The sequence below is a fragment of the Hippoglossus stenolepis genome, chromosome 10 (genome assembly GCF_022539355.2).
Source record: "Hippoglossus stenolepis isolate QCI-W04-F060 chromosome 10, HSTE1.2, whole genome shotgun sequence".
In the NCBI taxonomy this organism is placed as follows: domain Eukaryota; kingdom Metazoa; phylum Chordata; class Actinopteri; order Pleuronectiformes; family Pleuronectidae; genus Hippoglossus; species Hippoglossus stenolepis.
In genome coordinates, this window is record NC_061492.1 from 6,543,513 (window position 1) to 6,568,215 (window position 24,703).

At 45.0% G+C, this 24,703-nt stretch overlaps 1 protein-coding gene across 1 annotated transcript in view; it reads right to left on the minus strand.

Moving 5' to 3' along the window:
* Window positions 1-24,227, minus strand: part of fndc3ba (fibronectin type III domain containing 3Ba) — a 93,494-nt gene extending 69,267 nt beyond the window's left edge. Inside the window, 1 exon segment of the mRNA XM_035167284.2 lies at window positions 24,116-24,227. The gene's annotated coding sequence lies outside the window, so the exon portion shown is untranslated.
* Window positions 24,228-24,703: the final 476 nt, after the last annotated feature.

The window sequence follows — 24,703 nt, forward strand, 5'->3', positions numbered from 1 at the left end:
CATATTATCCAACTCTAGGCCAAATGAGATCTGAAAATCCGAAATATTCATCTGAGAAGGAGAATATCTTGCTGCTCAATGTCAACATGTCACACATACACTACACATGCATAGTGTTTAAATAATGAGAGAGAAGGAGGGAGGAATCTGAAGAGTTCAATTTAACAAACGTGCAAGAATAACAATAGGAGATGTGAAAAGATACAGATAATTGTAAGAAAGAAATAACATACACGTTATATTATTGTAGTGTTTTTAACAGATTAACATTAGTGCCTACCTAGTAAGTTGTGTTTTCATCTTAGACTGGCATTGCCTCAGCTTTATTAAAATACAACAAGTCCCATCATGTCAATAAGAAAGTAAAAGAGAATAAAGAAACAGAAGCACAGGGATGAGCGACTGAGTCAAAGCCCTTCATCAACAGTCCTGTAAATGATGGATTATAGTTATTATCCCATTTGGAGGATTAATAGAAAAGAAATATTGGCAGAGGAAGGTCTTAGTTTGATCAGTGAATGGGGATAACTGCACCTGCCATTAGCTTTGTCAATAGAGCACACAGCAGATTTAGTATTCTCCATAAGCACGCGAGCATACACAGAGGATGGGAGGTCTATGAGGTCTTCTGGGGTCAACTGTGTCTGCGCTCTTTGGAGATTAAACCAGAGCTAAATCTGGAGCTGGCTCCTCCTGCTTGTGTAATGACTGCGCCAAAACCAAAAAGCACAACCGTAAAAAGAGTAAATAAAAACAAACAGCCACGGGGTATTTACCCTGTTCATTTTATCATTCATCCACATCAGCAGTGCAATGCACACACTGTCTCTCAGGGGAATACACACATACTGTATATATATGCAAACCCCGGCCAACTACACACACACACACACACACACACACACACACACACACACACACACACACACACACACACACACACACACACACACACACACACACACACACACACACACACACACACACACACACACACACACACACACACACACACACACACACACACACACACCTTCATTCCAGATTACTGAAGGACCGGGCGTTTTAATTCAACGTGCTGAGTGAAATCACCGCTAAAGAGCTGCGGGCTCAAAACTGCTATGAACACACATGAACACATGCAGCATACATTAGGAATTTGCTTTAAGTACCACACACACACACAAACACACACTTATCGTCCCTCTGAAAACAGCTGTGTGTCATTGTGTGTCTTTTCTTTCAGCCGGTTGTCCTCTCGCACTGTCGAGGTCTTTGAAAGGGTTAGTGGATCACACAGCTGTGGCTCATATTGTTGCAACATAAACACACACACTCTTGGTATCTTTTGTGTCTTTCCGACTCTACCTCCTTTTCTAATTCTTGATTTTTCTCCTTTGTCTAAAACCCTCTTTTTTCCTCCATTTGAGCCCCATTCCCAGCTCAGCCTGGCCATCCTACCTTGAACACACACACTCACAGACACACACACACAGACAGAGAGTTGTGTCCAGGACACATCACAGACAGATGGTAACACCACTCTCGGCTCTGCCAGGAAAAAGAGAGGGGCGAGACAGAGAAGAAAGAAGGGAGGAAGAACGAGGGAGTAAGTAAAGGTTTGGTTTATATGATAAAAGGGAACGTGAATGAACAAGAGGACGCATGAGGCATGAATTTCTATAACTCATATGACATTTAGTCAATCTTTCTGTCCATGAACACACATCAGCCTGAATCACTATTAGAAGTATGACTCCGAAATTCAAGAAATTCTGGTGTGGGCTACGGTTACCAGCAGGAAACCGTCTTCAACATACAGGAAGTGAGGATTTTCTACTAAAGTCCACACTGTATAATTTACCAATATAAAAGCAATACGATACAAGCTAACTGCATCTAGTCTACTTGTGTTTCTCATTCATCTGGTTTAAAACTAGAAATGGTCACCCACCTCCAGGAGTGAACAGCCATGCAGATAAATTTGGTTTTGATTGTGAAGGTTGAGAGAAATGACGAGATTCAGGTAAATTGAAGTAAAAAATTTAGACCTTATAAGTTTATTGACTTAATTCATACAAAAGTTTAAATGTAAAAACCAGAAGTTTTATTTGGAATATTTCTTAGCAAGTGTCCTGTTTCACTATGTATAATAAAGATAAGACTCTATATCATCTAATACTATACATATACATATCTACTCATCTAACTCTCTGTAAAAACATGAAGACTTAAAAGTATTTCCCAAAATATCTAAACTTTCCCTTTGAAGCATTTACAGACCGACTTGGAGATAAACTCAAATCTAAAGGTCTTGTTATATCACTTCTTGGCATTGGCATCCTCTAAATTTAAACACTTAACCTTCCACTGCAATTTGGAGCAACTGATGTATGAAATTGCACAGTGCAAAAAAAACTATGATCTTCCATTTTATCCCACTGACTGTATACTTGCCTTCTAAAGATACTTCTCTCTTCTGATACTTCTGATACTTGTACTTCTGTCTATGCCGCTGTGTGCGGAGTTCAAACAATGGAGACTGAAACTGAGCCGATAATGTGAAAGTTGTAGTTAATAACTTTTTTACTTTTAACGGAGGCAGAAGGAGGGTGACTTAATTTAGTTTTTTCGGCCACGAACATGAATGATGCTACATTCCAACAACTGGACCAATCACAGATGTTGTGGTGATGATGCACAGCTACGGCGTAACTATGGCGCTGATTATACACAGAGGTATGAATTGGCCTTGAGGCTGAGTCATGATGGAACTGAGTTGTGGAGAAAACGTAGATACACTTTCGCCCTCGCAGCTGTTCTCTGTGGTGTGTTGCACTTTTCCTACGGGCTCCAATGCACATAACTTGGAATTTAATGCAGGCTATCAATGAATGAATAATGACCTTTGTTTTCCAGTGGAATCATTACCAGATGGATGCTGCTGTTGACAGCTTCAGACATCACCACACACACACACACACACACACACACACACAGTGGTTTCCGTTCCCCAGTGGAATGTGGGAGGAATAAGGTGTCGATTCCCAACAGGGATAAAGTGTTAAATTGAAAAATTCCATGTTGGATCCAGAAGACAATCCCCCACTTGTCCAAGTCTATGAATTTTTTTTGGTGTGTATGTGCGTAAAAAGCATGAGTGTGTATATATGTGTGTGCGTCAGGGTCATTACACAGAAAGCTCTGTGTTAGCATGGAAACTGCCTCTCTCGGACATAAAAGATGCATAGACTAAAACACACACACCTATATGTAACACACACACACACACACACACACACACACACACACACACACACACACACACACACACACACACACACACACACACACACACACACACACACACACACACACACACACACACACACACACACACACACACACACACACACACACACGATTTGCCAAGGCAGCTCTGACCTCATAACACGACAGTCATTACTCATACAGTCATTCATCATTCACACACACGCCCAAAGAGTTTGTCCATCCTGATGAAGCATAAAGGATATTCACAACCTCCGAGCAGACTGTCTGACTTACTTCCAGTCGACTGCTTCACACCTCTCTCTCTCCTGACCCTCACACACACAGTCATAGAAATACAAACACACACACACACACACCCAGACAAGCACACATTTGTGCAACCTCCAAACAGGCGAAAACCTCTCGAGACTGACATTTTTTGCTCAGAATAAATTTGGTCTCGGAAACTAGTCTTGAATTTTAGCAAGGACAAAAATAAACGACACTGTGCCTGCACAGCAGCGGCTCGTCACTGCAAAACCATCGCGGCCGCTGCGGTGACATGAACTTGCAAACAACGGGCAAATTTGAAACAACACATGTGGGAAGTGGACTCACACGGCGACAAGATGAAAAAAATACAAAATAAAGAAAGGACCAGGTGTGCACAGCTGAGCAGCATCTAGTGGTGAGGGTGCAGATTGCAACCAACAGAAACCGCTCCGCCAACCCTATCCAGATAACCTACGGTGGCCTTAACATAACATAAAAGTAAAACTCAATCTGGTCCCCTCTAGAGCACGAGGTTTGGTTTGTCCATTCTGGGCTACTGTAGAAACATGGTGGTGGAACATGGATGAGGCCGTGGAAAAAGAACCACTCCCTCTGTAGATATAAAGAGCTATAAGGGGAATTTCTGTCAACAGATCCCCTTAAATCCAGAACACTGGACCTTGAAGTTAGCTTAAATACTTAGTTTCATTGAGTAATAACGCTTACACCGTTGTAACACATGCACGCCGCCCCCGCTTGTCTACTTTGTTGCACAAGCTGACTGCTGCTTTTTAATTCCTGCAGCTGCGGAGGTGAAAGTTAGTCACGTCCTGGCACAGGTCATGCACTGTAATGCTGAATCAATACATAAGCTTGGTCTGGTTGTCCTCAGTTGTGTTTTTCCTCTGCAGTTAGTGGCTTTGTTAGATCTACGTAGTAAGAAAAAGCAAAAGCTCAAATATGAGATGTTATGTTCCGTTAACTTTGTCTACAGAAGCATAGAAACTATTACTTTGTCATAATAATATCAAATCCCCATGGCCATGAAAACAGCCTTGAAGCCTTTCCCCTGTAGTTTCCCTTTAGGCTCGAGGGGGCTGATTAGAACATTATCCAAGCTCCTTTTGTCCTTCTGCACATTAAGATATGAGAAATAAATCATGACAGGCTATTGTTTGTTTTGCCTTCAACACAATTCACCACCAGCCACTGACCGATATACTTCTCAATAACCTTTATCCTGCGTAGCTCACTGCTCGCAAACTGCTTTATTCCAAACTTAGCTCAGGGTTTAATTTTGTCTCAAGTCTTTCTATGGAAGCATGATACATGATTCACACATGACAGATGTGACGAGTCCTTCTTAGGAAAGAGACAAGCATTGACTTCAGATATAATTCTTCAGTCCCCAAAAGCACTATCGCCAGCGGGCAGGAAGGGAAGATGATAGAAATCTATTAAAAGTCCAGAAACTCTGGCTGAAAGCAGTTTGAGCCATAAAAACCTGATTTGAAAGCAGGGCTGGTAATGTTTTTCATCTGAGGAATGTGTCTGTCTGAGCTACACACTGACAAGATGGTGCTTTTCTAGGAATGTTGAACACTTTTACGCGTCCTGAAATGCAATTCGGAATTAAATGTGCCGCATTTAGCTGCAGATGTTTTATGTTCCCTTTGCTTAGTGTTATTTCACATTAGCACTATTGCAGAGGATTTATAAGCTGCCACAGATCTGTTACTGTGTTATCGAAGGGATAAACACAAACACCCCGATGTGCAGAACAGAGAAACGTATCGTGTGAGGGAATCAAATCTCACTAAATACAAACATCATGGCTCCACGAGACGCTTCACTGTAGCCTGTTCGGACCGACTGTGGTCAGACCACCAAGAGGAACTGCTGCTTCCTGCCCTGGATAACAATTAAGCACAGAAACCAGAGCCAGACACACACTCCACTGATATCCACAAGCCGAGAGAAAGACTTAATTAAAACTCTTTTATGCAGAACACCAACTTTTCGGGGACTTTGGGAACTCTACCATGAACTCAGGAGCTGTAAGTTGGTTCTGATTTTGTTTTAGTCTTTGCAACCAACATATTACTGTTTGATTCGGCTGAAAAATACAGGGACAGAGTTTGCAGTACTGAAAGTGCTTGGTTGCTAATACACAAGCTTTGCAAGAATCTTACATCACTGCCATTTTTAAATACCATCAGGCGGATTTAAAAACCAGTGCTGTGCTCCATAGTGTCACTATTTTAACAAGTCTTATTGGGGGCTGGACATAACCATTGCACTTTTGCCATTTCTTCCTCTTGAGCCGTTTTCAGAGAAGTCTGAAGAATTGGATACGGACTTTACAGACCTGTTCACAACAGCAACAATTCCTCCACATTATTTGGGCGAGCGGTGGAGCAGCCGGGCGCAGCAGACAGAGGCAGGATGTAACGTATAAATGCCGCTGTGGAGATCGCTCGCGGTGGATCCAGTGGTGGATCTCTCACTCTGACTTTTGCATTCACACGTGCACTTCCCCTGGAGAAAATACACCGAGGAGCTGCGGAGTTCAGTGCATGTCTGAAAGCAGCTTCATTTTGCCCGACATTCACATCTCCTAGGAAGCATTGGAGAGATTAAACTCAAATAGGCACTGCAAATTTTTGGTTACTGAATGTTTGAGTTTATCGAGGTTCTAGAGTTTTTCTGACAAGTTGCAAAACTACAAAAAAAAAGACAGAGGGACAAACAAATGGAAAATAAAGACTGAAGGTTGTAAACCTGTATTTAACTTGTGTTATTAACTTGAACTTTCTGAGATTCTATTAGAGCTGCAGATTTTCCTGAATGTTGATTCTACTGGTAATGAAACAAACAATAAAGAGAAACAACTCGAGAAGCAGAATTGAAACTTAGACTGAACTTAAAATGGAATTCAAGGTAATGTTGTTCTTTGTAGACGTGTGGTTGAACAGTCATGAGAATCTGCCGCCTGGATATCAGTGACAACCAGGGACGAACCTGAGAGAGTTCACTAATGAATAAGTCAGTCACAGGCTGGAAGCTCATTCATCACACATCATGTGCAGAGATAGAGCAATGATAGATACAGAAATAGATCATTCATATCACTGTTATCAGCAACAGAACGTAATGTGCATGTAAATGTGGAGAAATAAAAGTAGAGAGATAACAGAGAGACGCAGGTGTAGGTGTCCTTTTCCTCATCCTGGCTGTGTGAAGCACGGAGTAAAGATCTCAGGAGTCAGAACTAAATGATTGTCTATTCATTCCAGTACACACACACACACACACACACACACACACACACACACAGACATTGCTCGTTTTCACAAACACAGCGTAAACCAAATACGACTGGGATTGATCCAAGTCCCTTCTTATCAGCTGACAACTTGAATCTGTGCCGGCATTCACTACACATGCACACAGACACACAACGGTGTGTGTGCGGGTGTGTGTTTGGAGAAAAGGGGGTAGCTTCTAAATATGGTGGGAAACTGCCACCAACACCACTCCCATTCAACCCCAGCTCCTTTTACAAAAGGTATTCAGTCCAAGAGACCTGTTCCCTCCCTCTCCTCCCCTACTCACCCCCTCTCTCTAACACACACACACACACACACACACACACACACACACACACACACACACACACACACACACACACACACACACACACACACACACACACACACACACACACACACACACACACACACACACACACACACACACACACACACAGAGAGAGAGAGATTGAGTACCTTTTCACAAGAGGAAAGAGAGAGATGGAGTGGATGTGGGGGAGAAGGGAGGAGGGGGAGGGGGGGTGAGAGAAAAAAGGTGGAGAGGAAGGCAAAGAGGAATGCTGGACTTGTGCGTACTTTTGAGGGGAGCATGAATGCACACACACACACACACACACACACACACACACACACACACACACACACGGGAAAGACAGAGAGGGGATTTATAAAAGATGGAACCTCTTCGTGTTCCCATGTCGGCCCAGCTTTCCTGCACATATGCAGCCAGTGTGTGTGTGTGTGTGCGTGTGAGAGAGAGGTAGAGAGAGGTTGTGCATTGAGAGGCTGAAAGAGAGGAACAAAGGGGAAGTGTCTGAAACAAAATTTAGAGATTCAGCGCGATCTTCAGGATGACTGCATGCATTTGGTTTGTGTGTGTGTGTGTGTAAATGGATTCATGCTTTTAAGTGTGCAGTCGTCTGTATGTGCGTCTTGTGTGTGTGTGTGTGTGTGTGTGTGTGTGTGTGTGTGTGTGTGTGTGTGTGTGTGTGTGTGTGTGTGTGTGTGTGTGTGTGTGTGTGTGTATGGTCGGAGTCCTCTTGCCCTGTAATTGCGGTAATGACATGTCATCCACGAAGAAGAAGAACTTGGATCGGGTGGAGAGGAATGCAACGGACACATACAAGCGCACACACACACACAGGCTCCACTTGCAAACCATGTATGAACAAGCTTCTCTCCAAACTCATTGAACTGAGGCCTGTAGGGCACCTTTTCCCCCCCCGAAAACAGATGAGATCCAGCACCTCATGAAACCACATCTGATGGTGAACGAAAGGCTTTCACCAGCCAGATGCTGCTACTTACATTTGATTTTAAGCAAGTCTTTAAAAACTTTCAGGCAATCTTCAATGTGAGATTGCTTGAATTTCTGAAAGACGCATGCTGGGGTGGGTGCAGGGCGATCGGTTGCATCACTACGCAAACCTGCCAAACCAGGGGCATGTGCATAGAATGAGCATATCGATGAAAAAAAAACTCAATTCAAAATACATCCCCCAACTGAGAATTAAACTCAAACAGTCCATGAGTCTAAATGGCTGTGCTTTGTTGCCAGGGGCGGCTTTTTTCTCCTCCAGACACTGGCTGCTGCTCTGCTTATCACAACAATGCTGCAGTTTTGGAAGTTTTGTCATTGCCACGTCCCGCATTCCCTGCATGAACGAGCATTTCTCCACTTTTACAGAATGCAAACGAGTCTCCAAGGTTACGCTGCGGTTGTTGCCTGAATCTCGCACATAACTCATGGCAGATGTGGAGCTATTAAGAATCTGCAGTCTGTTTCGAAGAAATGCAGAATACACACCCGACTCTTAGTGCCACTTTCTGATGAAATCTTGAACCATCACGCTGCATCTAATTAATTCAAGATTAAGCTGCATAAAAATAACTCTGTGTTCAATCTTTTTCCTGGATCATTTCTCCCATAGAACAATTCTTTCCCCTTCATGTTTTTCTCTCTTCCCCCTTGTCTCGTTTTTTTCCGGTTTCCTCCAAATGCCAAGCATTCTGCACATTGTTGAGTGCAGCCTGAGCGCAGACAAGTCAGGACTCAGCCTGGTAAACGACCAGCTCAGCACTTCTCTCCCCCATCCATCCCTCGCCCTCCACATACACAAAATGAGTACCCTGGGCGAAGCCTTTCTCCCCTGTCATTCTCTCATCCATCTACCCACCCATCCAATCCTCTCATCAGGGCTGGTTTCCAGGAGCACAGGCCAGAAACAGATGAGCCAAAGACTTCAGCTCAGTGGACTTGTCGTCTTTCTCGCTGTCACAAAGTCCAACGTCAGATATCTTTGAATGACTCAAAAGGCAGAATTTACTCGGCTAACTCCTCTTTCAGTTACTGAGAAGGAACAAATGAAGCAGGATGCTGTTTTACACACTTAAAACACAAACCTCTAAAAGTCTGAATCAGCCTGTTTCCACACTAAAAGAGTGCAATGACTTTCAGTCTGTTCCAGGGTGCCAAATAAGTAGCTAAGCCAAAGACTCCAGGATCTGACTCTATTGCCATCCACTTCCTGGAAAGACCCCGCCTTCCCTCGCATTCCACTGCCCTGTCAAAACACGGCTCCCCTCTCCCACTGGCTGATGGGAACTCGTTGCCTCCGCTCATAGGCTGCTGCCGGAGAAGTGGGCGGGAAGTGCAAGCGTAGCTCAAAGAAACGGCGGCCCATTCCCAGGGAGAGACTACAGTTACATAACGTGCACACACACACACACACACACACACGATCAAGACAACACCCTCAACACACAGAGGAACACAAAACAGGGTCACGGAGAAAGAAAGGTGGAGAAAGACGGTAAAGAGAGTGCGGAGAAAGAAAAGGAGCCGGGGAGGAGAGAGGGTGAGAAAGGATGAGGAAAGAGAGGGAGGGAGGGAGGAAGGAGTGAGGGAGGGGTAGGTGAGGCATCAGTTTTCCTTGTGAACAAAATGAAGAGGAAATGGCTATCAGGTCAGGAGCAGTGGGAGCGTACTTCCAGTGTGTGTGTGTGTGTGTGTGTGTGTGTGTGTGTGTGTGTGTGTGTGTGTGTCTTAGATGCAGGTGATCATGTATCAAATCCTAAGTGGAAGTCGATCCGTCCCAAGAATAAAGTACACACATACACACACACAAACACACACACGACTGACCCAGCTCTGCAGTTTGGTGAAAAACAAAGCAATGCGGTTTTATTAAATCAATACCGTCTGTTGTCTGTCTGTGCAAGGTGGAACTGACAGCAATCTGTTAACCGAGGGAGGCAGGATGGAAATATGAGGGGGCAGGGGAGGGGGAGGAGGAGGAGGAGGAGGAGGTGAGGGGAGAGGAAAGAGGAGATGGGGAGGGGCAGGTGATGGGGCCGGAGGTTGAGTGTGTGTGGAGGGAGAAATGTGTGGAATTCTAATTGTGTTATTGCTCCTGAACAAACATTAGTCCTGCCTGTCATACCACAGACGGCAGGCAGTGTGTGTGTGTGTGTGTGTGTGTGTGTGTGTGTGTGTGTGTGTGTGTGTGTGTGTGTGTGTGTGTGTGTGTGTGTGTGTGTGTGTGTGTGTGTGTGTGTGTGTGTGAGAGAGAGACATACTGTAGGGTGAGAGTAAATTGAATGAGTCCGGCAAATTAAGAGTCGGGAGAAGCCAGTTTGAAACGTTCATGGAGGCACAGCACATACAATCCGCTCTGTGTTGCAATGGGAGGTCTGTGTTAGCTTCATATTAACACAGCTCCAACAGATGTGTGCATCTGCCAGCGAGCCCTCCCTCTTGCAGCTGTACGGCTGAGGGCTGGCCATGTTTGTGTGTGTGATCGCGTGTATATGTGCGTGCGTGTGTGTGTGTGTGTGGTTGGGCAGAGGCCAGCAGGCAGTAAACCCACAGTAGAGGCCCTGACGGTCCAACGCTTGCCACGTAGCAGCGACGTAACTCGGTAGAGGAGAGGAGAGGAGGGAAAAAAACACAAGAACTGAGAAAATCATAAAATGAAATGATGTGGGACCTTGTGTGGGAGTCAGAGCATAAACAGATCTAATGCAAACACTCAGACACGGGGGGACAAAGTGACTTTCCGATATCGTTTATCTCGCCCAGAGACACTGATGTTTCCACCAATCAGATCAGCCAGGACGGCCAGACTCCCGCTCGTTTGATTTACAGATGCTGGAGGTTCGGTTGCACGGACCACACACCCAGAAAAATCGTTAATAGACCGGCACAAACACGAAAGCTCCCCCGCCCTGATAATCATCATTAAACCCTTTGTAATCGTCTTCATTGTTTCCATCAGCCTCATCAGCGTCCATAACATCGCGGCCATCTTTGTGGCTAATGCCGACCAACACCTCCGTCTTCATTATCCCTATTAACATCAAAAAGCCTTCCGAACAACTGTATTGATGTTTGTGTGTGTTCAACACAGAGGAAGTGGCTATTCTCCCACAAGCACATGAACATGACTCACTCTCCTTCATGGCAGCGCTTCCAGATTTTTTCCTTCTCCTTTTGTCTCCCCCCCCTCCTTGTCGCTCCTTCCCTCTCTCATCCCTCCCTCGCTCACTCACTTCCTCCCCCAAACACAGTTGAGCCGTTTCTCTATCAGATCCAGAGAGGCTGAGGGCTGAGCACTCTGCGGCCCAGAGAGGAGCAGCAGGCCTGAGGACAGCTCACAGCAAAACCCCTCCCTAACACCTCGGATCTCCCAGGCTCAGTCTGGCCACACACCGGGAGGCTGATCCCACAAGCCGCCAGACTAAAAGCTGACTTGGGCTGACTGGTGGGGAGGTAGCATGGTGGGCTGTGGACACACAAGTCAACTAGAGTGCTCGCTGAAGAAGCTTTCAGACGTGCACTGAACTCCGCAGATGCTCCGTGTTCTCTCCGGAGGACGTTCGGGTGTGAACGCAAATTATAAATTCTGAGAAAGTCAAGAGAATGTGCTAACTTGACTCTACGTAAGCTTTGGCCCTGCAAGATCCAACACGGTTTGAAACACTAAGTGCCTTTATGAGCCATGTTCAACACATTAACGGAGATACAGATCAAAAAACAGATTCTAGTATCTCATTAACATTTATGCAGGGATTGTCTTTATATCTTTAGCCTTGGGGCAAAGTTTTACGGACACAGCACCACTGATCTTTAACCTATTAACCAAATGACAAAGATGCAAATACCTGCTATGGGTTGCGCAAGTTAAAAGGTTGTGATAGTCAAATGAAGTGTTCAATTTCCGTGTCAAAGACAGACACAACAGCAGAGAAACATGCCAACAAGACAAATTTTAAAAACAGAAATATATAAAGGAAAAGCAAGTCATTTGTTTGATTTCTTTACATGCTATTGTAATATCTCTCCTTGTCACCATGGAGATGTGAAGACAGAGTGAACTCAACTCAGGTTCAAACCTTCCTTCTTTGTCTGTCTTTTCTAATTCATGCATCCACATAAAAAGGATGCAGCCCTCACGGGCCTTAAAACATGCATCAGACTTTCATTTACATCCCAGACATGACAAAATTATTCTAGCATGGCAGTACACAGCGCCAGCTCTGCATCAGCTCCACATCTTTATTCATGTCTCCTCTGTATGTCCTCATCCACCACAACCTCCTGCCCGAGCTGGTCCGTTCCTTATTGCTGTGTAATGCAGTTGGTTCCATGTAATGCAGCCCTTTAGCGTAAAGACGATGCTTTTTCCCCGCAGAGCTGGATTCTTTTCAAGTGGCGGCTCAGATAAGGCAGTGTGTGTTGTGTATGACTTCAGTGGTTGCATGCCTTTCACAATAAAATTACTGCACTGCGCTTGTATGCCTACCAGTGCATTTTTTTGTGTGCATATTTCTACATACTTTTTTTCCAGATTCATATAAGTATATAACAGTAACATTAGGTCACTGTGAATTTGACCTTTGACCTACAGGCACCAAAATCTGATCACTTCTTCTTTGAGTCCAAGGGAAAGTTTCTACCAAATTTGAAGACAGTCTCTCAAGCTGATCTTAAGATATCACGTTCAAGAAAAACATAAACATACTTTGTGAGGCCACCGTGACCTTCGACCTTTGAGCACCTATTCAGGTCATCCTTGAGTCCAAGTGGATGTTTGCACCAAATTTAAGGCAATTCCCTCAAGTCATTCTTGAGATATCGTGTTCAAGGGATTAGGACGGACAGAAGGGTACATGCCTACATCCGGAAAAACTGAAAACATAAAAACAACTTCCAATGCACTAGTTGCACTTTGATTTCTACTACGCACCAGCACTCTCTCTCTCTCTCTCTCTCTCTCTCTCTACCTTCCTCCGCTCTATCTTCTCCTCTCCCCCTCCTCTGCCCCACTTCCAGCTTTAACCTGTCTCAGCATTCCCCCTGCCCTCATTCTTCCCCCTCTTCATCCTTACTCCCCCCCCCCACCACCACCTACTGGCCCGACTTCCCAAACAACCCCTCAGCTTTCAAAAGACAGCCGCCCATTCAGAGGGGTTTTGGGGGTGGGGTGGGGGGAGGAGAGCAATGCATGCTCGGAGGGGGGGAGTGGGGGTTCTCATTCCCGCTAAATTGTCCCACATGGCTGAGCGTGCTTAGTTTAAACAAACACAGCCACTTCCTCCTCGGTGTGCACGTCGGCTCACAGACACACAGGCCTCGCAAACACCCACATACACATCGTTTGGGTGCACACAGGCATGCTTGAATTCCAATACACAAAAACAGGCACACACACATACATAAACACACACAATACATTGTATACCCTGGCAGGCAGCGGGGGAATATTTTCAGTCTCACACTGCAGCCAGAAAACGTACAGAAGAGCCCTGACTCCAAAACCAAAACAGCACAGCTGCAGATTCCTCGCTGTATAGGTCCTCGGGACGAACGGTTTCATGTGCACATTCAGGTTTAGAGTATGATTTGGCTCAGAGTTACACCGAGTGAAAAAAATATAACTTTTGTGGGGCTTTAACTGTAAAATCCGCTATAAACATCTCAGCTAATGGGTCCCTGGAGTCTGAGCCCAAAACCAAAAGTTACCACCACTGAATGCACAGGAATCAGACTCTCGACACAATATAATACTGCTGTGTGTGTGTGTGTGTGTGTGTGTGTGTGTGTTCAGAAAGATAGAGAAAGTTAGAAATATATAAAGTTACATTTGGCCCCACTGTTACATTAGATCAACTTACATGTATTAGAAAAATATAAATGTGTTTCTTATCTTTTCAGGTTATCAGATGTGAGAAAAGAAAATTTGTAAATTTAATATTTTTATATATATATATATATATATATATATATATATATATATATATATATATATATATATATATATATATACACCACACACATGTATATATAATAGTTTGGACTGTTGATCAAACAAAACATGAGATCTGATGATGTACTGATGTGCTCCATGACAGTGGGCCTTTCCCACTGTTTTCTGTTCTTTTATACATTAAGTGAATCTATACTAAAAAAAAAAAAATCAAAAAGACGTGTGTTTCACAAATCCCTGTTTATATTGTGTGTTTGGAGCCGGAGGTGCAGAGAGTGTGACTTGTTTCTTTTAGCCGCTCCAGTTCTCACAGCTACAGCGTGAGGAAGTCGCAAATCGGTTAACCACCGGTGTTACACCAGGTTGCCTGCTGAGGAGACTGTCAACAGCCACACAGCAGAGAGACTCCACAGCGCTGTAGCACTCAGATACGTCCAAGACACCAACTTTATCTCAGTTTTATCTCTGCTGTGAAGTTTGCTGTACCGTCTCTCCATCCCTGGGCCCTCTGCATTACCATGGATTTCAATGCAACAACCTACAATCGTCACAATCGGGCTCTAAATAACGAGCGTTGGCGTGAAGAGGAGTGAAGGAGGACCACCACAGAGTCCAGACAATGAGTCCACATTCACTGCGATGGGACCTGCTGCCGTCCGGCCCCACGGCACACAGCACGGCCTCTGCCGCTAACGCCGTGCACCGTCAGGGCTGCATGCCAGTCTTAATTAAGACAGCTATGCCAAGTCAATAAGTAAACTCTACTCCCCCTTCTCTCTCTTACTCTCTCTCACACACACGGACGAACCACCAAGAGACATTCAGATCATCAGTTTTATGAGCCATGAAAAACCTTGCTCGGTGGGTGGTGTGTGTGCGTGTGTGTGTGTGTGTGCATGCTGAGAAAGAAAGACTATTTAGTCACACCTACATGAGAAACCTGTCTCCTCTCTCACAGACAAGACAGCAACTGAGTCTGAGATATGTGCACGCACACACACACACACACACACACACACACACACACACACACACACACACACACACACACACACACACACACACACACACACACACACACACACACACACACACACACACACACACACACACACACACACACACACACACACACACACACACACACACACACACAATCTTTAAATGCACAACAGAGCAAGCAAATAGTGAATGAATGGCTCTTTACATGTGTAATGCTATGACTGATTCACATTTGTTTTTGTTATGAATGTGCAGGCGGCCAAGTTTAATCCATTACACCAAAACTGAATTGGTGTGAAAAACAAGAGAGGACACTTCTGGGAATAGCAAGCCAATGGAAAGTGTACATACAATCACTTGCTCCCCAACATCACACACACACACACACACACACGCACATATTTATAACACCCCTCCCCACAGCCTGGGGTCACAAGGTCACATTCCTCTTCCTCAATCAGCCTCAGGATTTCACACACTAGGGATGTGGGTGTGCGAGTGTGGTTTTGTGTGTTTCTGCCTGCCTGTCTGCATGTCTCTGTGTGTGTCTGTGTTTGGGATGTTTTAGTGATTTGTGGGGGGGGGTCCAGCTTGAGGGCAAGAAGGGAAGAAGTGAAGGAAAATGGGGGAACTTAGGTAATGTCAGCATCGAGCTGGATAATGTGAAAAACCTAAATATTAGATAAATAAAAAATACTAACTAAGTAAATAAAACTTTTCCAATACAACAATGCCTGCAAAGACAATGTTGTAATTACATAACACAGGTACTGAGGTTAACCTGCGATCACTTTCATGCAGTCAGCTGATTTTCCAAGCATGAAATCGAAATTTGAAAAAGCGAAACAGGAATTCCGGCTTGATTTGATCAGGAGGTCACATTTATGAGCTGCGATCAAAATTGCTATTATATAAACTTTTATACAACAACATTAACAGTTTGTTTCAGTCGCTGTGTTTGCCCCATTTCTTATGCAACACGAGATTTAGCAATTCACCTCTAGATTTTGAAATTTAACTTGGTTGGGGAAACGCTTTGAAAACTTCAGAAAACTGCGACCAGCATTTTCAACCGTATTAACTTCGTGGAAATGTGCTGTGAGTGACAAAGGGACAAGAGGTAGAGGGGACAGGTATGTGGAGCCGGGGTGGGTGGACGACAGGGCCGGGTGTGAGGAGGGGTCAGAGTGTGTCTGCATGCCCTGGAGAGGGGGTGGGGGTGTTCTAACAAGGGAAAAGCAATAAAACATGTGGCTTTGCATTAAAAAACACAGACTTCAGAAGAACCTGCAGGTCGGGGACGTTCATGCTTGAAAATGTCTTCTACGAATCTGTTCCAATTCTAAGGGGTATAACCATCTGAAATAGTAGCAGTTATAGATTCAGTTCCTCCAGTCCAACACACACACACAAACAGCGGACACTTGAGATACACGGTCAAAACGCTCACAGTCAGGCATAACAACCGCCATTAACGAGTGGCGGAACTTTCCATGGGCCCGCCAACAAGCAACACCAACACGCCTGGCATGCTAATGCAGGCACGTAAAGTCAACTCTGCTTGAGTGTATGTTTGGTGCGTGTGTGTTAAGAGGGTGGTGTGTTTGTGTGTACAGGTGCACGCTTGATCCCTTTGGCCAGCTGACCCCACACACACACACACACACACACACACACACACACACACACACACACACACACACACACACACACACACACACACACACACACACACACACACACACACACACACACACACACACACACACACCTTCTTGTGTAAGGGAACGAGCGGGGCAGGGCGACTGAACGCTACACATCCAGCTTTCCTGCAGGCGTGCGTCCACAAGACTTTACCAGCTCCTGATGACAACTTTGACAACACAATTTCTACATTCCAAATCATTTTATATAGATATTAGTACTTTTTTCCTTCCATAATCTGCTCTTGTCCACATACGTCGGTCTGCCTCTCTGCTGCGGCCGCGGTACAGCCGCTGTCACGACCTTTAAATGACACCAAGTGATGAGCAATGAATCAAAGCAATGACTCAAAGCTGCAGGGAAGCGGCACAGGGATGATCTCTGCTTGACCTTAAATGGCATCAAGTGCAACACTTCACTTACTGACTAACATCACTGACAGTACAGAAAGACATTTTAAAATGCCATCTGATACCACCCCCCCCCCACTGTTATTGTGACAACCAACCATGTGCCAAGTACTGAGTAACCATCAATTTTTTTTTTGCTTGTTGTATTTAAAGTTAAAACATAGAATACAATTGTCACAGTCAAGTATGAAGGATTTTTTGATCTGACCTAAAATTATCTCTTTTGATTTATATTCATATTTGATTATATGGTATGGGATCTCTATAACTGGATTTTGAACTCCATTGAGGTCACTGGCATCCTGACCCATATTCTTCTGAGGTTTAGTCATAGAATAAAAGTGATGACGTTCATTAACCACCTAAAAAATAACTCTACACCAAGATCTCAGCTTTTTTATCTGAGCACCAGCATCATGTCTCGATGATTTAATCTCGTTGTTACTGCAAAAATCTTGACTCAGCATAGTTGTTCGTTGATAACGTGAACAAACTGGACAAGGGGCTCCATCCACCGAACCAGACAACTACAAGATGTTATGTTAAAAGTTCACTTGATAGTTCAGCTGAAGGAAGGGAAGAAGGGATGTGGGGCGAGATGAAAGAGAAGGTGATGGAGAGGAGAGAGGAAGAGCAGCCACTGGGTCCAGGAACGGATGAGCATCATTACCACAGAGAAACATCTTTAATAATCACTGTATGAGCTCAATTCAACAACAACAGAAACTCAACATTATTACAGTGCCATAATAAAATATTCAATACATTAAGAAAAAAGAAGCAAAAGCCAAAAACTATTTCTCAAAGCCGACTGTGATGTGATGAAGCTTCTACATGGAACATATAAGATTCTATGCAAATGCCATATCATGGCAATCAATACTTTCAATAATAATATAAGACCTTGTATTGCACAGTCAGTCAAACAAACCAGACATGTAAAGTCCTTGGTCTGATGCAGGACATTCTTCTCACATTTTTCTTAAAATTTTGGAAATACTTGTCATTTTTCATCTGTTGCAGCCCAACCACAAATTATTGCTTTTTGCAATGAGCAAGCAGAAAAGTCAAGGGCGAGCTGAGTTATTTGTTATGAAACCGTTGATATTGAATTATGCCATCAAGGTTACTTTTTTGTTTTGGAAATGTTTAGGAAATCTGTTCTTTTAGGAGTTTTACATTTAATTCCAGAAATGACAGTCGAGAGGAGAGGAGAGGAGGAGAGGAGGAGGAGGGGAGTGTGCAATGAGGGGGAAAAGGAGACAGGAGGAGGGAGGTGGGGTGGCAGAGAAGTTGAAAGGCTTCTTTTATCTTCTTCTAAATCAACTGTCAACAATGCAGGAAATTATCAAGGGAGACAAAAAAAAAAACCCGGGGGGAGATGGAGTCTCTGGAGAACGAGAGAGGCCGGGAAGGAGAGAGGAAGGGAGACGGAGAGAATGAGAGGAGGAGGGTAAACATTACAGCTCCGTGCCGAGCAAACATGAGATGCTGGGATACTTCAACAAAAAGCCACCGTTCATATGGGAGAGAAAGCGAGATCAAGAAAGAGAGACAGAGAGAGAGAGAGTGTGGAGGGAAAAGCTGGGAAATGGAAAGTGAAAGTATGGAGCAGATAAACAGCTGCTGTCATGAGATAGGTCATAAAGATGTTTTTCTGTTTTGAGGGAGGGGACGACTTTGTGAATAAACGCACTTCCTCTCATAGGCAGTGAGTCATAAAGTAAATCCTGATAAACCTGGAAATGCAGGACATCTCCTTCACCCCTATAATTAACTGTGATAAAAATATATCGGCAACTGTCAGTGATTCCTAAGATGTCATTTGCAAACCCTCGTAAAAAATAAATGTAATTGAGGCTTCATATTCTACAACCATAAACTTTATAATAAACGTTTAATACAAAAAATTATAGGTAATTCAAGCACTTTCTCCTATCATGACTATTTAACAAAAGAAATAATCAATAATTCCTAATTAGTTGAGAAAATAAGGGTTAAATAATAAAGCTAAATAATAATAGCAGCAATAATGACTGACAAGGATGGAAAAAGTGGCCGTCCATCTGTTTTTAAAGGTACATAAAACGTTGGATGATGTAAGTTAAGAGGATGGAAGAGCTCCTCTGCTCTCCATCACATGTCACAGCAGCAGCAGCAGCAGTAACTGTTCTGAATGTAAACATGTACCAGCCTCCTGCACCACAGGGAAAAACCACCGCGTCCTCACTGAGCATCATGAGGCCGACAGAGGGACGAGAGGACGAGCAGACATTCTCCTCCTGCGCTCCAGGTGTCGAGCCCTTGACCTCACAGCGGAGCGGCGCCACCTCCTCACATCCAACCCTCCAATGAGAGGACCTCTTTCTTACTCACTCGGCTGAACTGCACTTTTTTTGTTGTTTTTTTTTTACAGTAACAGCGAAGACGCCGAACTTTCTGGGAAACACACCTGTTGCATTCAGAGAAAAACAGATGGTCCGACCGAAAAAACTGACTTTATACGAACTGCAGACACGATGCAGAGGCCCAACAAGTACTGGGTGGAACAATTCCAAATCTGGGCAACTGATCCGCGACTAACAGACCATTTCACCATCGGTAAATATGCATCATAATTGCAGCTGCTTATTCGCAGGAGTAGCAGAAATTGCAGATGATAAATGGTGGATAAACTGATACTGAATCTGCACAAACTGAGCATACGTCATGTCGGCATTTTCAACAGCTTCCGGGGCTCATGCACCAGTTTCATGATATATACTTACCAACAATTACTTTCACTGTCCTCAGCCTAACCCTGACCTGAAGATACTTTCTGGATTCATGAGTTACTCCTTTGGTTTATAAAACTTCTGATGATTCAGTTTATTGTCGCGCAAACATATGAGAAGAGAGGACTTGTTCATGCTCCTGAAACTAGTTGCTCATTAGATTCAAATAATAATTTCAGCTCTAATCTATCATCGTGTCACTTAACGACATGAGGATTTATTTTCTATCAATCAATCAACACCTTCCAAAATGTATAATTTAGTGTGCCCAGGTTTGGCAGCTGTAACCAGCATTGAGACATCAGACTGGCACAGTTAAGCGCCCTGACTCCATGGAAGCCGATGCAGCAGGAAACAAATGGTGAGCAGGTTTATCCGAAGCCCTCCTCCTGTTCTCCGCCTCTCTTTCACATGCTCTCACACACTATCCAGGGTATGCATTGTCTTGTCTGTGTAACCCTATAGCTGCTCCAGCTTCTGTTCCCGACCCACAAGCTCTGTTTCGGTAACAGTAGCCCTCGGATAACATGTTCGAGGTTACCAGTCAGACACGCATCCACACACACACACAGAGCGGCGACCATCATCCTGCCCCTTCCCTGACCCCATTTCTCGACCGGGCGAACCTGCAGGTTTTATTGGGCCAACAGCAAAGCAAGAGCTGGCGCAGGTGGAAAGCTGAGAACACGAGATGACGTCCGAGGTGATGCAGAGACGGCGTCCGTCACGAGTCCTCATGAAACATGGGAGCAACTTCCTCACCGGGGCTCAGAATAACCTCTCTCACAATGTCACAGGCAAATCATCCCGAAACGCAGCCAGTCCATCAAATCTGGGTCACGGCAGGTCACTCACGGCGTTATTTTTACCTCCCCAAAGAAGTGACATGTTTTTGACTCGAGCACTTAAGTGGAATAAAACAAAGTGACAAACTGATTAAGTGGGATCAGACGAAGCAGCGGGAAAGTTACGGAGCGGGGCCAAGTGTGGAGCGATGACGGGCCGTCGCCCTGACCGGGAGCGGGGGTGTTGTACCTGTGTGACCAAGCTGCGACGGTTACAAAACCCAGGTCGTTAACTTGTGTAAAGCTCCATTCAAACCCCCCCTGGCCCTTTCTGAAAGAGAGAAAAAGGCCAAGGCAACAATGGCTGCTCCCCTCCTTCAACCTGACTCCCATCTAAACACTGCTCCTTCTCCTCCGTTACATAATTGCAGCGTACTAAAATAACACACACACACACACACACACACACACACACACACACACACACACACACACACACACACACACACACACACACACACACACACACACACACACACACACACACACACACACACACACACACACACACAATTTGCTCAAACAGAAAATCACTTGCCCTGCAATTGCATCAGTTCTGAGCACAAATCCTGCTTACACTATGCAGCTGTATACCCCCCGCACCACATTCCTGCAGGCGCTCCACCGCAGCACACACATAAAGCACGGCGATGTAAAAGCTGCCATTTAAAGAAAAAAGAAAAAAACACCAAACTAATCGTTCATCCAAACTTTTTGCCTTCATTGAATTTTCTCTGAACGCAGCACCAACACATGTGAGGGGGGTGGGTGGGGGGGTTTCGTAACCTCTCCGGCCTGTGAGCTTTGTTTACATTCTTATTGTGTATCAACGCTGAAGCCAAAGCGGCTCAGCTTTCAGAGAACACTGCTCACTGATATTAACCCCGTCCAGCTTGTGTTGAGAGGGAGGTGTGCGTGGAAACACACACTTTTTCAGGGAAAGCAACTTCTGACTGTCGGTTACTTTGAGCTGCTCATTCGGCAGCATTTCTTTCACACTTGCTTGTGAGCCGCGAGCCTTGATTAGCATCCCTGAAACCCAGAGGAACAATAAGACACGACCTGGGGCTGTGGAGCAGTGTCTTCCCAAATTCCCAAACCCTACCGGTTGCGTAACTTCAGAAAAATCTGAGTCAGGGTTACACTCAGAGAAGTGTGAAGAAATCAGTTGACGTGTTCCTTTCCTCAGAATTTTCCAAAAAAATGCACGTCACCGGAGCGTAATCAAAGCTTTACCTGCCTCCCAGTGTACACACACCTCGGCCTGCTGTGCTGCAGCCGAAAAACTTCCATGTCAAGACGTTTTAATGGCCCTGACTTGTGGCAGCAAAATAAATTGCCCATTCATGCACCACAGGGAGAATTCCTTTACAACCATAATCGTAAACACACCTTTTCAGCTGGTGGCCAATCCCTTCATCTACTCCCCATCCCCTCATCCCTTAAAAACTATTAAAAAGAAAGAGTCCAATATCGGTTTTTCAAAGAAAAAAGAAATTGCATGGCCACATCAGCCTTCCACCAAAGGAATGTCATCTGACGTCATCTATTTGGGATCAGATTTCTCCTTCTCTCTCTTTTTCTCTCTTCCTCGAAAAAATAAGACTGTGTGTGTGTGTCTGTGTGTGTCAGAGAAGTGTTAGGTTATTTTTTCCCCTCGCCTATATTCTCCAACGTGCCCACTGGATCCAGAGCCCACAGAGCATGAAGAAGAAGGAGGAGGAGGAGGACGAAGAGGAGGAGGAGGAGGAGGAGAAGGGGCTGTATACAATTCTCAAAAATCATAACCCCAATTATACCCCCCTCTCTACCATCACCACCACCTCCACCACTAATCATGACAGCATGATAATTAACCACTCAGTCCTGTCATTAACTTCTTTCTTTTTTTTCCAAAATAAGACTCATCTTTTTTGCATCTTGAAATTTCCAACCTCTCTCTCTCTGCCACATCTCCTCGAGTTAAATGAAGTGATTTCTTTTTCTCTAGTGTGTGCGTGTGCAAGTGTGCGTGTGTGAGTGGATACGTGGAGGGCAGGTAATCGATCGTTTCGTAAAGCAGGAGACCCAATGTTTGATTTCCACGTCTGCATCAGCGATGCAGGGAGAGATTTGTCTTCCCTGCACAAACAGACACGTAGTCGTTTCTGATAGAGAGAGGGAGAGAGAGGGAGGGAGAGGGAGAGAGAGGGAGAGAGAGAGGGAGAGAGGGGGAGAGGGAGAGAGAGGGAGAGAGAGGCTGCCTGGAAGGAATGCTAGGATATGCTGGAGTTGAGATTATTTTTTCTTCTTCTTCTCCAAAGCCCTTTTCCTGCAGCCGCGCGCACACACACACACACACACACACACACACACACACTCCATGGAAAGTCGCTATAAGCTTTTACGCACAGTTATCCAACGGTGCCATATAACACCCCCCTTCCCCTATCTATAGTATCAATTCAATGATTTCGCAACCCTCCCCCTTCCTCTGTCAAATCTGACTGCCTCAGCATCTTCCCCTTCCAACTTTAATTTTTTTTTTTTCCTCGCAGTTACAAAAGTGGCCATTTCCTGATGTTTTAGCGCAGCCACAAACACAAGCGACTATTTCGAGAAAAGGTTCGCAACAACTGGTGCGTCTTTGTTGCAGAAAAGCCAAAGAAAGAGAAAGAAGGAGAAGAGAGAAAGAGGGAGAGAAAGAAAGAGGGAGAGAAAGGGTTTTGCTTTGCTTTTTCTTTCCTCCTGTTGCGCACTCGCTCCATCCGAAGCCGTCGGGAGACAAAAACACATTCTTGGGTGAAAGCGGAGGAATCGGGACCACAAAGGCGGCGCGCGGCTCCGAGACGCGCAGGCCGCCGCGGGGTCTCTCTCGGCGGCTGCGCGGAGGATCTGGACCCGACTAACATGACACGTTTTCCTCCTCACAGCAAAAATAAACTCGGGTTTTTGTTTTTTTTTGCCACTAAACAAGGAAAAAGTTTCGCTTCTTCCCTTCGCGCAGCGGCAAGTTTTCCCGTCCCCCCCCCCACCACCCCTCTTTGCGCTCGCCAAGTGGCCCAGACTGCCGGCGTCAGCTCCTCCGAACTCTCTCTCTCTCACACACAAACACGCACGCACTTCTTTAAAAACTTTTTCACCATTTTCTCGTCCTCCCTTTCTCTGTCTGTCTCTCTCCCTGCCGCCCCCCCTCTCGGTTCCTCCGCGGGACGGTTAGTGTTCTGGGGGTTACAAAGTGTTAGAAGGACTCACCTCGCTGCAATAAAATAATCTTCAAACAGACGGAGCTGCGCGTTTTTTTATTCCCAGGGTCGGGTCCTGCCTGTCTGCTGGCGCGGCGCGACGCGTACTGGGAGACTCCGCCATGTCAATCAAAAAGCGACGCACATGGAGGTTAGAGCCCGCCCCCTTCTCTCCCCCCCCTTTTTTATTACCGTAATACCCCGTGCGCCCTCCGAAAAGCCAAAACAGAGGGAGAGAGGGAGAGAGAGGGAGAGAGAGAGAGGAGCTGCTCCCTCTCTTCTATGTGCTTTACATGCAACAGCTCACTTTCCCTATTTTTAAAATCCAACAGGTTGTGATTTATTAACGCGATGTGTCAATATTGAATCGCTCTCTGATGGAGGATTAGCCATTAGAATCAAGGGCTGTTCAAATAGAAGCTGAATCCAGGCCAGGCTGGCGGCACATAGAGGATCAGTCATGTCAGAACCCAGCAGCAGTAAATGACCTGCACTGTCCCCCCGAGTGTGTTCCGGTCACTTATCCGCTCTTACAGCAAGAAAACAAACAGTGGATTACTGGAAAAAATGACAACAGGCTTATGTGTATTTGTTTGGC